The sequence below is a fragment of the Nansenia antarctica genome, assembly GCF_963989245.1.
Source record: "Nansenia antarctica genome assembly, chromosome: 8".
Taxonomy (NCBI): Eukaryota; Metazoa; Chordata; class Actinopteri; order Argentiniformes; family Microstomatidae; genus Nansenia; species Nansenia antarctica.
In genome coordinates, this window is record NC_137678.1 from 19,845,623 (window position 1) to 19,860,061 (window position 14,439).

Sequence of the window (14,439 nt, forward strand, 5' to 3'; positions counted from 1 at the left end):
CCTTAAAATCAACCCTACATGTTACTGGCAGCCAGTGCAGAGTAGCTAGGACCGGAGTTATGTGTTCTCTCCTCTTGGTTCTAGTTAGAAGTCGAGCTGCAGAGTTTTGAATGAGCTGAAGTCTTGCAGTCGTTTTTTTAGGAAGGCCAGTAAAAAGTGTGTTACAGTAATCGAGCCGGCTTGAGACAAAGGCATGAATCAGTTTTTCAGCATCTTTTTGGTTTATAAGTGGTCTTACTTTAGCAATGTTTCTAAGGTGAAAGAATGATGTTTTCGTCACCTTGTTAATATGGGACTTGAAGCTTAGGTCTGAGTCGAAAATAACACCTAGGGCCGGTTTCAGAGACAAGGCTTAAGCCTAGTCCTGGACTAAATCACACTTTCAATGTAAAATCTCCATTGAAGATGTTTTTTAGTCTAGGATAAGGCTTAAGCCTTGTCTGTGAAACCGGCCCTAGACTTGTAACCTCAGGTTTAATCAATGATGTCAGTTTCCCTAGATTATTAAGCAGCATATCCCTCTTTGCTTTAGGGCCGATCAGTAGGACTTCAGTTTTGTCCTCGTTTAGCTTCAAGAAGTTATTGCTCATCCATTTATTTATTGCTAGAAGACAGTTCGTAATGGAGTCTATAGCTGAAGTATCATTTGGTTCAGCAGAAATGTACAGTTGCGTGTCATCGGCATAGCTGTGGAAACATACGTTGTGCTCTCTAATGATGTCCCCGAGTGGTAACATGTATAGTGAGAATAGTAGTGGACCAAGGCAGCTCCCTTGTGCGACTCCGAAATCGCTGTCATATTTCTCAGACACATGATCTCCAAGCTTGACATAGAACTTTCTCCCTGTAATGTATGTTCTGAACCAATTTAACACGCTGCCAGAAAGACCAACTAACTCTTCGAGACGATTGATTAGGATATCATGGTCGATCGTATCGAACGCTGCACTTAGATCTAATAGGACGAGAATTGAGACCTTATTAGCATCATTACATTTTTACATTTACATTTTTGGCATTTAGCAGACGCCTTATTCCAAAGCGACTTACAATCAATACATTTGAATACTAAGCATGTGAATCAGCAGTCCACTATTCGTTGCAGGAAGAGTACTCTAGCTCGGGCCCGGGGCCACTGATAGAAGGAAAAACCTTCTCCCTATTATCGCCTTCTACTAAAACGTATATATATATATATATATTTATTTTATTTTTATTACTGGAGAAACTGAGAAACAGTACAAGGGGGGCAGTAGAAGTTCTTAGGGACACAGTAAAGGGGAAAGCGGGTGTCTTTAGGAGACGTAGTGGTGAGGGTCAGAAGATGTCTCAGGAGGAGCAGTTAAGATGTAACCTGAAGAGATGGGTCTTCAGTCTACGACGGAAGATGGGTAGTGACTCTGCCGTTCTGACAGCCGTGGGGAGCTCATTCCACCAGCGGGGAGCCAGTGTTGTGAAGTGACGTGATCGGGCAGCCCGACTGCTGTGTAGAGGAGGTGGGGCCAGTCGGCCAGCCGAGGTGGAGGAACGGAGTGAGCGGGCAGGGGTTTGAGGGGTTACCATTTCCTTCAGGTAGGCAGGGGCTGTCCCTTTAGCTGCCTGGTATGCAAGCACCAGGGTCTTGAATCTGATGTGAGCTGCTATCGGGAGCCAGTGCAGGGTGCGAAGGAGAGAGGTGACATGCGAGTATTTGGGGAGGTTGAATACCAGCCGGGCAGCAGCATTCTGGATGAGCTGCAGAGGTCTAATGGCTGAAGCGGGGAGCCCAGCCAGGAGTACATTGCAGTAATCCAGGCGGGAGATGACCAGTGCCTGGGTCAAGAGTTGCGCTGCCTCTCTGGTAAGGAATGGTCGTATCCTTCTGATGTTGTAGAGGAGGAATCTGCAGGAGCGAGCCGTTGCTGCAATGTTCTCCGCACAGGATAGTCGGTCTAGTCTGCATCAGAGTTTAGTCTGAGATCACTCACTATTTTAGTAAGAGCAGTTTCAGTGCTGTGATATGTTCTAAAACCTGATTGAAATTCCTCCATGACATTATTTTCTTTCAGAAAGGAGTTTATTTGTAGTGAAACTTCCTTCTCAAGTATCTTACTAATGAATGTGATGTTGGATATCGGTCTGTAGTTTTTCAGTGCATCGGCGTCGAGGTTGGGTTTCTTTAATAGCGGTCTTACAACAGCTGTTTTGTAGGCATCAGGGAAGATGCCTGTTTGAAGCGACGTATTTATGATCTTCAGCACATGATTTGAGACACTATCAAACACCCGTTTGAAGAATGCTGTTGGTATAGGGTCAAGGCAGGAGGTGGAGGAATTAGATTTAGAGACTGTGTTACAGAGGTCCAGTAGTGTGATACAGGTGAATTCACTCATAGTTGCTGCTTTTGTTTTCCTGAGGTCGATGTTTGTGTCAGGGGTGATGCTGGCTCTAATAGATGTTATTTTATTATTAAAGAACAGTGCAAGCTCTTCACATTTTGTTGCTGACGGCTGCGGAGGGGGGGGGGGGGCAGTGTTGATTAGCTTGTCAATAGTAGAGAATAACACTCTAGAGTCTAGAGTTACTAGCGTTTTCTGTAATAATCATGGAGAAGTAATCCTTTCTAGCAAGGCGTATTGTTTTGTTGTAGGCAGTCATCGTGTCTTTGTAAATATCACAGTGGACTGTGAGCCTCGTCTTCTTCCTGGTATTGCTCAACCAAGGGGAGATTCTATCAGTTGCCCGCTTCCTAACCTTTAGGGGTGCAGCAATATCTAACGTAGTTGATAGTGTACTGTGTAAATTTAGGGCCATCTCATGTAGAGAGAATTCGTCGCTGCATGGCTCAATTGATCTCATAATGTTAGAAAACTGTGTTTCAGCATTGGTGTCTAAGAGTCTTTTTTGAACTACCGTTTGTATTCTAGTCTTTGTTAAGATTAGGTTAGTATCAAAAAACACACAGTAATGGTCAGAGATAGCAGGCATTTCATGTACTGATACGTTATCAATGTTCAGCCCTGTTGTTATTACCAAGTCCAGGGTGTTGCCATGTTGGTGCGTAGCTTGATGTATGTGCTGTGTAAGTCCAAAACTGTCCAGTAGGTTCAAGAGCTCTATACTTTTGGGGTCATCCTTCTTATTAATGTGAATGTTCAAATCTCCATTCAAGATTAATCTATCAAATCTAGTGACGACAGTTGAGATCAGTTCTGAAAATTCTTGCAGGAATACTGATAATGAGCATCTTGGTGGTCGATATACTGTAATGATAAGGACTGATATTTCTGCTTTGAGCTCAAGAGCATAATATTCGAATGATGTGACTTCACCCAGGTCAATGTCCTTGAAAACAAGTTTAGCTGAATAAATAGCTGCAATGCCTCCTCCTTTCTTGTTTTGTCTAATTGACTGCTGATAATTATAGTTTGGGGGGCAGGTTTCTATTATGGTCCCTAAACCTTCGGTATTGGTTAACCATGTCTCGACTAAAAATATACAATCTAGCTTATTCTTGGTTATCAGGTCATTAATCAAGAATGATTTCTTTTTCAAAGCTCTGACATTAAAAAGAGCTAATTTCAGCTGCATGAACTTTGCATCACAGTTTGAATACACAGTTGTCTCACGGGTAACAGTTATTAGCCTTGATTTACGTACAGGATGTGCTGAGGGATAGTTGTAATTGTTTTGTCTAGCAGTAATCCGTGTAGGAATAGCAGAGGTGCTTATCTCTTGCTGGATGACCGTGTCCTTGTTGGATGAGAGAGTGTTCTGGGTTTTCTTTGATGGGGGTGGGGAGGGGGGACGGGATGGGGGGGTTTGGGTGTGCGAATTGGGGGGGTAGCTAGATTCAGGTGGGGAGGGGGGACGGGATGGGGGGGTTTGGGTGTGCGAATTGGGGGGGTAGCTAGATTCAGGATACAGGATGAGATGAATGCAGAGACCTGTACATGCGTCCCCTCTGAGGGGGATGAAAGCACGGGGCTTGGGGTGAGAGGGAAGTGGAAGGGTGGTGCCCGGAGAGGGCTAGGGTAGGGGCGAGGTGGCGTGTCGTGGAGGGTTGTGAAGGGGTCAGGTGGAGTATCCCAAAGAGGGGTAGAGGCCTGGGGGGTTGTGGGTGGGGGGTTGGGAGTCGCTGGAACTGACACCTCTGCTAGTTGAACAGCAGAGGCAGGGTCCAGCGTTGTGAGGGTGGGAGAGGCCTTCTCCTTGACGTCCTCGTCTTGTGGTGCGTCAGCTGTTGACCTGTCCTTGTGGCTGGGGAGACCGGCATCTGTGGCTGAGTCATTTGATTGTGGCCTGTTCTTGTTCTTATCTACTGTTGGGTGGTTGATGGAGTAAAGTAGGTTAGAGGTGAACAGCGCCTCTCCGGCTCTGTTGAGTCGATTCTTGCTGAAGAGGTCTCTGCATTCCCAAAATAGATTGAAATTGTCAATATAGTTTACTTCATGTAGGTGACAATTAGTTGATAGCCATGTGCTTATTCCGAGTAGCCTGGTGAATCTGTTAACTCTCCGTCCATTTGAAGGCAGGGGACCACTAATGTATGATTCAACATTCAAGGATCTTAACATCTTTAGGAGTTTGACAAAGTCACGTTTCAGTATTTCTGATTGCTGTTTAATGTCATTGGTTCCAACATGTAGAATAATCTTGTTCACGTCTTCATGGGCAGACAGGATTTCTGGGATTTTTTCTGTTATGTTATAAACCATCTCATCAGGGAAGCAGTATGCTTTTATGTTGCTCTTACTGCCAATATTGATATGCTTTACAGCAGAGTCACCAATAATTAAAGTTGCTATTGGTCTTGACGCATCATTACCTTGGTGCTGCTTAAGCCTGGTAGCTGGCTTTAAGGTGGGCCCTGAACTAGCATTGTTAGCTTGTGCTGTAGCATCATTAGCTTGCAGCCCCTTTAATCCAGGCTCACACAGTAGCTGTGGGGTAGCCAGTGACGGCCAGCCGGTCGCGGTACTAATCTCAGGTTGAGAGTCATTGTCTGCGGGGAGCAGAGTCAAGGGCGCCGGCTTTCCTCGACGGGCATTCAGAGGGAAAGTATAGTTTTCAGTGGGCCGGGTGCTACTCACGTTAGCATTCTGACTCGGTGCCACTCGGTTCGCAGAGTCCTTCAGTTGAAATATCTTTGTTTCAAGTACTGCAATCTTCTGTAGATATCCGCTGCAGCCTCTGCAAGGCGACATGTCCGCGCCGAGAGGATATTCTGCCCGGTGTCCGAGAGACAAACTGTGGACTGGTGACTCCTTGATTAGGCTATTGCTTGTACACGCCGGTGCTCCAGGTGCGTGACAATTGTAGAGAGCAAGAAAGCAAAATAAGCAAAAGAGGATATAAAAGACTGTAGTAAGAGCTATATAAAAAACTTAAAATAAAGAAATAAAAGAAGTTAAAACTATAAAAAAAGACGCAAGAAAAAAGGAGATGAGAGGAGCGAGGGAGAAGCACGTCTAATCTACTCAGAAGCAGGAAGCAAAAGAAAGAAAAGAAATCACAGTGCTTCTCTTATCACTGTGTTAACAATGTTCCCAGAAATTAGTGGAGGCTAGCCAGAATTGTTGAGACAAGTGAAGATGATGATGGTCTGGTGCGAAAGGTTAAAATCCAAGTAGGCAGGGCCCCGCGGTAGCGCAGCGGTCTAAGCATCAGTCGCTGGTGCAAGCTGCCCACTGGGGACTGGGATCGAAACAACCCGGTCTCGCCAGACCCGGATATGGCCGGGGCCCACGGGGAGCAGCATATTGGACGGCCGCTCCCGAGGGTGGTATAGGCTATTTCCGGATAAGGATCCGTCGCGCAACACCGCCCCCGTCTGGTGCCGGAATAACAGTGTTGGGCTCGAGGGGCCGGTAAGCTAGTCTATCGGCTCTCTCATCTGGGCTGCCGGCCACGGGGTGCGCGTGCGGCCGATCCTACGCAATAGGCGACAGGGGATAATTGGACACTAGGTTGGGTATAATTGGATACTAAATTGGGTGAAAAAGGGATAAAATCAAAAATAAATTTATTAAAAAAAAAAAATCCAAGTAGGCCAAAGTCACTTAGGAAAGAAAGGTGAACGCTTGACGCAACCATCTTTTCTTGAGCGTCCAGTTCAAAAATTAGTGGTACTAGTGGAGAGTTCCTAAACTATCATTGAAATTGTAACAAAACGGAAGCCGTAAACATTTAGAAATAATGGGTTGGTTATTTGAATGTTAATTTCCATCTTATAGGAAAATTACAGGATTTAGTGATAAGGTAAAACATTTGGTTAAGAAAATCTTTGTAATTTTGGTGGCAGTGTAACTGTCATAGAAAAGAATCACTTTTCTTATTTTGTTTAATGTAAAAAGATTCTTTATAGAAATGTATATGTTATTGTTGTACAATTATTGTTTATTTTGTTTATTTAAACTGTGTAATTGTGAGGTGTTGACGACACCTCACTGTTCACGACGACACCTCACTGTTCACGACGACACCTCACTGTTGACGACACCTCACTGCTCACTGTTCAAGAAAGGGTTTCCGTCACGGTCGGAAGAGAAGTTTGATGTTTAAGTCTGTATTTAACTATTCTAGCTACTCCTGAGGTTCTGAATAGAAGGCGCACACGGTATGTTGTTGTTTTGTTTGTTACTGTTTGACTGTGCATTTTGATTTGCCGTTTTCTCTAGTAATTTCTCACATGTATGTGATGTCGGAACGCCATGCTAGCTAGAGAGGTGGCTAGTATGTTGAGTGGGTAGCCGACTCGACGTAGCCTCATTTTGGTTTCAATGTATAATTAATCATTTATTTCAGTGTTACGGTGTGCACACAAAATAAAGAACATCAGTATCAGAATCGTGGGTTGCTTGTCTATCAGAAGAACACCTTCGGGAGCAGTTATACGGACTGTACCTTGCTGTACCACGCTGTCTGACCAACTGCATGAGCAGAACAATCCAGGGAACACCCGGTAATTGTTTCTGGTGACCTGTCGGCTGAGAAACAGCCGGCTCACGGCGGCCATCGTTAAGATCTGACCTACAATGTAATAATATTGATATTGGTTAATAGTAAGTAACATTTATTTATAGAGCACCTTTCCCAGACCAAGGGTCCCAAAGTGCTTTACATAACAAGGAAAAAGACACAATAAAACATAATACAAGAGCGAAAGTCACAGCAGGTGGCATATTAATACTCACTATTAGTCACCAATAGTCACTAATTTCTGCAAGCAACCAACATAAAAAAAAAAAACGAAACAGCAAATGACTTTTTCGAATGCAAAAATAGCATACATAATTTTCATTAGATTACTAAAACACCCCTATTGTCAGATTGGGAACGCCACCAGCAGAAAAAGTACAGTGGCAAGAAAAAGTATGTGAACCCTTTGGAATTACCTGGTTTTCTGCATTAATTGGTGATAAAATGCGATCTGATATTCATCTAAGTCACAAGTATAGACAAACGCAATGTGTTTAAGCTAATAACACACAAACAATTATAATTATTCATGTCTTTATTGAACACACCCACTGAACATTCACAGTGCTAGTGAAAAAGTAAGTGAACCCTTGGATTTAATAACTGGTCGACCCGCAGCAATAACCTCAAGCAAGCACTTCCAGTAGCTGCGGATCAGACCTGCACAACGTTTAGAAGGAATTTTGGACCATTCTTCCTTACAGAACTGCTTCAGCTCAGCCATATTCTTAGGATGTCTAGTGCAAACGGCTCTCAAGGTCATTCCGCAGCATCTCTATTGGGTTATGGTCTGGGCTCTGACTGGATTTTCTGATTTTCTTTTTTTGAAGCCACTGTAGTAGATTTATTTAGATGTTTAGGGTCGTTGTCTTGCTGCACCACCCAAGCATCAGCTAGTGGACAGCCACCCCAACGTTATCCTGTAGGACACCTTGATACACTTGGAAATTCATTTTCTCCTCTATGATGGCAAGCTGTCCAGGCCCTGAGGCAGCAAAGCAGCCCCAAATCATGATGCTCCCTCCACTGTACTTGAGTTAGGTTGATGTTTTCATGTTGGTATGCGGTGCCCTTTTTACACCATAAGTAGTGCTGCGTGTTTCATCAGTCCACAAAACATTTTCTAGTAGCGTTGTGGAGTGTGAAGGTGCTCTTTAGCAAACTTCAGACGTGTAGCAATGTTTTTTTAGGAGAGCAGCGGCTTCCTCCATGCCATGGACACCATGCCTGTTCAATGTTTTACGTATGGTAGACACATGAACAGAGATGTTAGCCAGTTCCAATGATTCCTTCAAGCCTTTAGTTGTTACTCTAGTGTTCTTTTTTTACCTCATTGAGCATTCTGTGTTGTGCCTTTGGAGTCATCTTGGCTAGGCGCCCACTTCTAGGGAGATTAGCTACAGTACTAAATCGTCTCCATTTATAGACAATGTATAGACAATTTATAGACAGTGTGGACTGAATATCTAAACTCTTTGAGATTACTTTGTAACCCTTTCCAGCTTGATGCAAAACAACAATGCCATAGGTCTATTTTTTTTTTTGCGAGGCATGGCTCTCATCAGCAGATGCTTTGTGCGAATAGCAAATTCTAAATGTTTGAGTGTTTTAACCCACACCTCCAATCTCGTTTAATTTATTGGACTCCTGCCTCCCATTAGCTTTTGTAGAAGTCATTAACCTAGCCGTTCACATACTTTTTCCAACCTAGGTTTGAAATGTATTCAATATGGACAAGAACAATACAATAATTTGTGTTATTAGTTAAAACAGATTATGTGTGTTCATTATTGTGACTTAGATGAAGATCAGACTGTTATGCACACCTTAAAACTGGAAAAGCCAAATGTGGTGGAACCCCAGAGAAACAGAGACAGAGGCCAGGAGAATATACAATGATTTATTAAGGATGATATACACAAAGAAATAGGCCCTACACTAACTAGTGGAAAAACAAACATAAGGTGTGATGCAGGCGATAGTTATGGGGTGTGTAATTATACTATGTGTGTGTGCGTGTATGAGGTCAGGGGTGTTGTATTATGTGCTGCGATACTACCCTAGTGAGCAAAGTCCGAGATCCAGAGGGGGTAGTCAAGGGGAATGTCCAGGGGTCGGGCCAGGGAGAGTGATCCAGGAGAGAGTAGTCCAGAGGGGAGTCCAGGGGTCGAGCCAGGGAGGGAAATCCAGAAGAGAGTAGTCAGAGGGGGTCCATAGATAGTTATGTTCAAGCGTTGGATCTCCGTCTGTAGCAGGGTTAAGTAGGCGGCTGTCCAGGTGGTGATTGGGACAGCTGGGCTGAAAGGTAATAGCCCACACCTGCTGCAAACAGAGCCAGAGATCCGGCCCACTCAATCCGGCCGGGAGGGGGCGCCAGAACGAGGCTCACGGGGGCGTGTCAGATTAGGAGGCACAACACAGACCATATTATTAAGACAAATGTATACATAATTCCAAATAATAAATAATGATTCCAAAGGGTTCACTTACTTTTTCTTGCCACTGTATTTCTATGCGGTAAATGAGATTGGACGATACTATGTCAAATAATAATGTTGCATATGGCCAATGTTTCAATGTGTCTTCACAACATAGGAAACCATTGAGATACACAGTATTGTTTTCAAAATAAAACATTGCAGCCTTGTGGACAAAACTAGGTAAAAGTTCACTCTGGCCAGCAGCAGTCTAACTTCAATCATATTGAGCTGCTGCACGTCGTTCTACTTCTTGTCAATGTTAGAGTGTAGTGTTCATGTTCATGTTTAAGTTACTTTTAGTAGACATGTAAATAGCCGTAATTGCTGAAGTGAATACTTGGGAATACTCGTTTGCGAACCACAAGCAAATAGCTATAAAACATGAATTTTAAACAACAACCTTGCTGTTCGAGTAGGTCCTCCCCCCGACTTGATCGTAGCCAACTGACATACACCTCACCAGTCGGTTTATGGCTCAGGCTTTCAAAATAAAAGTTCAAAACATATCAGGGTGTGTGTGTCACAACAAATTCAGTAGTATATAGATTAGATTAGATTCAACATTATTGTCATGGCAGACTACAAGTACCAGACAACGAAATGCAGTTTACTATCTAACCAGAAGTGCAAATAAATAGTGATATAAAACATTATATAAAAACCTGACAGTGATAGGTACAGTATGGCAAGTACAGTTATGAGCTATGTACAGTATGGTATGTACAGATGTAGAAATAGTGGCTATATCAAAGGTATGTGCAAGGTAGTATTTGAGTGTCCACATTGACCAGGGGTGTGTGCAACCAAGCAGTAGTGCAAAGGCTAAATTGGGTTGACCACAGTGCCCGAGGGATTGTTCAACGGAGTGTGTGTGTGGGGGAGACTGTTTATCAGAGTGGCAGCTCTGTGAAAGAAGCTGTTCTGTAGCCTGCTGGTATGGGACCTGAGGAAGTACTCCTGAGTCTGGCAGGGGATCAAACAGACGAGGTATCCTTGATGATGCTTGCTGCCCTACGCCCACACCGGTCTGCCTGGAGGGACTCGATGGTAAGGAGTTTGGTGCCAATGATGCACTGAGCGGTTTTCACCACCTGTTGTAGGGCCTTCCGGTCAGACACAGTGCAGTTGCCGTATGACACTGTGATGCAGTTGGTTAGGATGCTCTAGTTTTGGGCAGTTAGCCTGTGCTTGCATGACTCTATGCTACGCGCACATGTATGGTCCAGGGGTTGGGGTCATCCCATCCGCTGATCATGTATTTATTGCGCCACGCCCCCTCAAGTGTGAGGTAGTCACAATCGGCCTCCAAGATGGCCGAACCAGACTGAATTATATGAAGAGAATGGTAAAAACTCAGTCACCTGGCAAAAGTAGCCCTCCCTGAGACATGTAAACTACTGAGGATGTTTTATTAGCCTAATGGTAGATGTTTGTATCTTCCATGTAGGGAGACCCAGGTTCGAACCCCATCCGTCACCTCACATCATCCTGGTCATTGACCTTCCTGAATTCCGACCGTTTGGTATGCCTTTAATCGAGTGGGCGTTCACAGATCACAGATTGATCGGTTTATTATGTGTTATGGATGTTATTGATCATTGAGAAGGCACAGCTAAAAAGCACAGCTAAAAAGTGCACAAGGATCAGCAGAAAAACATCACCAGTCAATCGTCCTTTAGCGATAGGCCACTACTCACAAGTGGACTGCAGTCTTTCTTGGCTCATCACTCAACCACCTCCTACCTATACCATTATAGTCTTGAATTCGTTCAGGATATGTGGATGAACTGCCCCTTTAAGAGTCTAGTGAGGTGCCTTCGTTGAGTGGCCACAATGTAAAAGGGCATCCGACAAACTGTAAGAGTGCAGGACATTCCAAAGAACTCTCTGTTCTGTTAGATGTTTTTGAACTTCAACAATATGTGAACCTCCCTACTCATAATCGAGGTCACACTCTGGACCTTATCATCACCAAAGGCCTAGATATTGCAAATGTTGTTGTAACTGACATTGCCCTGTCTGACCATTGTTGCATATTCTTTGACATATCTATCTTTCCTGTTATTCAAACTATGTCTAAAACTATTTCCAAACGATATATCAATGAAAAGACCAGTGCACTGTTCACACAGGCCTTTTCCCTAGTCCCCCCAAAAACTTCTATTCCAACCTCAGTAAATGACCTTCTACACGATTTCAACTTAAAAATCACAAAAACCATTGATGATATTGCACCCATTAGATCCAAATGCATCTCTGGTAAGCAAAAAGCTCCCTGGAGCTTTATAATGCCCACATCCTTTTCAGAACTGTTGACAGACTAACAAATCCCCCAACACCCATTGCTCAGGAATTTCCCTCGACTAGTAAATGCAATGAGCTTGCATCCTTTTTTAACAATAACATAGAAACCATTAGACAAGGCATTAGGTCTTCTGTGTCAGGCATGAAAAACATGTCCCCATTAACAACCCCAAATAGGGCGGACATAACGGGGTCATCCCTATGTTCCCCGGGTCCTATGTTCCCCGATTTCTTAGCTCCGCTTCCGAAAAAGGGTTCTATGTTCCCCGCTTCCGAAAAAGGGTCCTATGTTCCCCGCTTCAGAAAAAGGGTCCTATGTTCCCCGGGTTCTATGTTCCCCGCTCCAGCGAGTTAACGTGACGTCATAATGCTCCGTGTTGATGAGTGTAACTCCCTAGATAGATCATTTTCGAGATGGAATTGAAAATCTTATATTCCTAAAAGAACACCAGTGACAGTGTATATATATATATATACACATTATTACATATTTTTTCTATATTTTTTGTCAAACGAAATCAAATAAATACAGTAGAGATATCAATCCAAAATATAGGCTTTTATTGCAACCAACTAATTAAACTATGTTTGTGCATATGGTTCAATTTACTTCAAACAGTAAACCTAAATAATAACAATAACAATAATAATTAAATTAGGCCAATAATAATAATAATAATAACAACAACATAGGCCTACTGGACAACATATTTACTTCAAACAGAACATAGGACACTTTTTCGGGAGCGGGGAACATAGGACCCTTTTTCGGGAGCGGGGAACATAGGACCCGGGGAACATAGGACCCGGGGAACATAGGACCCTTTTTCTGGAGCGGGGAACATAGGACCCGGGGAATATAGGACCCTTTTTCGGAAGCGGGGAACATAGGACCCTTTTTCGGAAGCGGGGAACCGGGGAACATAGGACCCGGGGAATATAGGACCCTTTTTTCGGAAGCGGGGAACATAGGTCCCTTTTTCGGAAGCGGGGAACCGGGGAACATAGGACCCGGGGAACATAGGACCCGGGGAATATAGGTACGCTCCCGACATAACAACCATGTCACAATTTAACACCATCGATTACAAGACCCTAGATAAAATCATGTCACGTCTTAAACCATCCACCTGTGCCCTTGATGTCCTGCCAACAAGCTTTAAAAAAAACATATTTAGCTGCATGGCAGGCGAACTAATACAAATAATTAACACCTCCCTTTCATCAGGAATCTTCCTTGAAGCCCTAAAAACAGTTATTAAGCCTCTACTAAAAAAGAACGGCCTAGACCCATTTGTACTAAACAACTACAGACCCATATCAAACCTTCCCTGTACAGGAAAAATTATTGAAATGGTTGCCCACGAACAACTTAGCAATTATTTGACCCTAAATGATCTCTTTGATTACTTTCAATCAGGCCTTCGCCCCCTACATAGCACTGAAACGGCCCTTATTAAGGTCCTTAATGACATTCGCGTAAACACAGACTAGTACCAAAATCTCAGTTTTGGTACTACTAGATCTTAGTGCTGCCTTTGACACTGTAGACCACGACATTCTAATAGATAGACTAAAAACCTGGGTAGGACTTTCAGGCACTGCCCTAAACTGGTTTAGATCCTACCTACAGGACAGAAGCTACTATGTCTCCATTGGCAACTTTGTATCTGACCAAATTAAAATTACATGTGGGGTTCCCCAACGGTCAATCCTTGGCCCCCTTCTATTCAATCTCTACATGCTTCCATTGGGACACATCATAAAAAAGAACAAAATTGCCTACCACAACTATGCGGATGACACTCAAATCTACATAGCCATCTCACCGAACGACTATAGTCCCATTGACAATCTCTGTAATTGCATTGAGCAAATAAACGCCTGGATGACACAAAACTTGCTCCAACTAAACAAGGACAAAACAGAGATAATTGTATTCGGTGCACCTGACAAAAGATCGAAAGTCAGTGCAAAACTTGATTCTCTCTCTCTTCAGACTAAAAAACAGGTCAGAAATCTTGGTGTAATTCTAGACTCCGATCTAAACATCAACAGCCACATCAATTCGATAACTAAATCAGCCTACTATCACCTGAAAAACATAACAAGAATGAGAGGTTTCATGTCCAAGCAAGACCTTGAAAAACTCATCCATGCATTTGTTTTGAGTAGTCTCGATTATTGTAATGGTCTACTAACAGGCCTATCTAAAGGAGCTGTTCGTAAATTGCAGCTCATCCAAAAACGCTGCTGCTAGGGTCCTAACAAAAACACATTACACCAATCCTGAGATCCCTGCACTGGCTACCAGTCAGAGAATTGAATTCAAAATCCTCCTAATTACATACAAATCACAAAATGGTCTTGGACCAAAATACATATCAGATCTCCTCCCACCCTATATTCCCGCAAGGTCCCTAATATAAGGTCAGCTGAGACTAATCAGCTAATAATTCCAAGAGTAAAAACAAAACACGGTGCAGCAGCTTTCAGTCACGCAGCTGCATGCTCCTGGAACAATCTCCCTGAAGAAATCAAACAGGCCCAAACCCTTAAAATATCTAAGCTAAAAACCTTCATGTTTTGCACCAGTTATGATTAAACACAAACACTTCTATCAATGTCTTTTTTCCATTAACTGTCTTTTTAAATGTTTTATCTATTTACTTCTTATATTTGCTTTTATTCATTG

The 14,439-nt window shown here is 43.2% G+C and overlaps 1 protein-coding gene across 1 annotated transcript in view; it reads right to left on the bottom strand.

Moving 5' to 3' along the window:
- Window positions 1–14,439, bottom strand: part of LOC308164000 (transcriptional regulator Myc-like) — a gene marked incomplete at both ends in the record, with an annotated part of 137,214 nt that overhangs the window by 75,799 nt on the left and 46,976 nt on the right. The gene's annotated exons all lie outside the window — the stretch shown is intronic.